General features: G+C 28.9%; 1 long non-coding RNA gene across 1 annotated transcript; it reads right to left on the bottom strand.

The window, feature by feature from the left end:
• Positions 1-825: 825 nt before the first annotated feature.
• Positions 826-1,486, bottom strand: LOC142227619 (uncharacterized). The gene is made up of 3 exons (XR_012719930.1): positions 1,402-1,486; positions 1,231-1,336; positions 826-1,165 (listed from the first exon to the last, which is right to left on the bottom strand). It is a non-coding gene; the product is annotated as an uncharacterized LOC142227619 (long non-coding RNA).
• Between the last annotated feature and the right edge of the window lie 670 nt (positions 1,487-2,156).

Below are 2,156 nucleotides of genomic sequence, written 5' to 3'. Positions count from 1 at the left end.
ACATATGATTTTGACATCTTAAAATTTTGTCGAAATAAAAAAATTGTAATCATATGGGCCCATGATTTAACCTTCTTGTTCAGCCATGATACATATGTTAGCAGTGTTCGTATAAATATAAAAACGAGCATAAAATTCAAAGTCACATCTCTGACATGCCAATAGAGGAACCCCCGTTATATCTGCAGCGAGTGAAATAGTGGTTGAAGAATAAATACATTCATTTTTAAAATGACATTCATTGTGATCGGACGTTGAAAAACTTGTTTTTAATATTTTTGTGAATTAGAGATATTGTAACCCAATAAACACAAATGTTTGAAAAATGCTAAATTTCAACAATTTTTCAAACTTTTTTTCAAAGGATTAGGGTAATATTCAAGTTGAGAAATTGTTGAGAAAATCGCGTTCTCAACAAAAAACAGACATTACCCTCAACAGTGAAATTCAACACATTAGCAATAATATCTCAAGTGTTATCCTCAAATTGAAATGCATTGCTACTCAATAACTTGTCAAACAATTGTCGATGCGAGTCAAATTCAAAATTAACATCGTTGCAAATACTTTCCAACCTAAATTTGTATGAATGATATCCCCACTTCAAATTGAAAGTCAAAGCCAAAATTCTATGAATTTTGTATAATTTATTCATTTTCATCAAAATAAAATATATAATAATACACTACACTACATAATATACTACAATACCAATTGATAAATAATAATCTTATTAAACATATCAACATATAAGAAAAAAAAAAAACAACACAACTTTAAATATCTTAAACATTATTAGTAAAGACTTTTGCATTCATAATTCGATTTCCTTCCTGTTGGTGTCATAAAACAGCATTAAAATTTATTAACATGCGGGCAATTTGAAATTAGGAACGTACTGGACCGCGTGTTAAAATTGATTTCCAGCAGAAGGAATTCACAATATATCCATTTTAAACTGATAATAGCATATGAATTAAACTGACGATGTGATGCACATTTTCATCCAGAAGTTGTTGATTTCAACAATTTGTTGTTTTTAACAATTTTAATTGGTTGCACTTGTAATGTTTCTGGAAACTTTTTCTTGTCGATAAGCCACTCATTTTTCATTGGTCAGCTTCTTAATGTTTGCAAGAATGTAGCATCCAAAGATTTTAGTTTTCTGCAAAGAGATTTAAATTTAGAGACTTCTCTAAAGTGTTGATCTAATTTTTCATATTGACGTACCAATTATTATAAACTATTTGAAGCAGTTCCAGTTAATTGTCCACCATTTTTTCATCGGTCAGCTTTTTAATGTTTTCAAGAACGTAGAATTCATAATTTTAGTTTTCTTCAAAGAGATATACATTTAGTGACTTCCTTAAAGTTTTATTTCATTTTTTTATTTTCACTTACCTATTTTTATAAACTATTTGGTTATTTGTCTAAAATTTTCCATTTTATTTTAATTTCTTGCAATTGACCACGAACTTCGTTGCACAAATAAATATTGAAAACCACATGGTTTTTTCGTTGCATTTTAGGGTAGTGTTTTGTCAAAGTTTTCTCATATTATATTCAACACCTTTTCAAAGATTTCGTCAACATTTTGGCAAATTGGAAGTAATTCGCAAACAATTTGAAGATGTATTGAAGATGAGCTATTTCAAGTCAAGTTGAATTTATGTTGAAAATTATATTTACCCTCAAACTGAAAAGTTGTTGCATTTGAAAAACGCTCATCCTGTGTTTATTGGGAAGTGTTGTAAATTTAAATGGAGTGCTTTATTTGTTCGAGAAATTTTAATAATATAGAAAAATATTTGTGGCATTTACAAACACTTCATGGTTTCCAAAATAGTGATACATTCAGGTGTACGATATGTAACAGCGCATTCACAACTAAACGTCAAATATTTGACGAACACGACAGCCTTAAGGATATATTTAAAGCCTGGCCACAGTATAAAGAGTGTCTTAGAGCAAAGTTGGCAAGTAACTTAATTTTAACGTCCACCTTAATTTAATATTTTTGGTACATGTAAATGTTAATGTTTCGTTTAGATTAACATGGACTTCGGAGTACTATATAAGGACTACACGCCAATATTCGAATGGGAAACAAAACTAATATCTGTGTATAATGAGATTAAGAAGGAAAAATATATTAA

Source organism: Haematobia irritans, chromosome 2 (genome assembly GCF_050003625.1).
Source record: "Haematobia irritans isolate KBUSLIRL chromosome 2, ASM5000362v1, whole genome shotgun sequence".
Classification (NCBI taxonomy): domain Eukaryota; kingdom Metazoa; phylum Arthropoda; class Insecta; order Diptera; family Muscidae; genus Haematobia; species Haematobia irritans.
The sequence above is the reverse complement of the archived record's forward strand: the minus strand, read 5'-3'. Positions and strand labels throughout refer to the sequence as shown.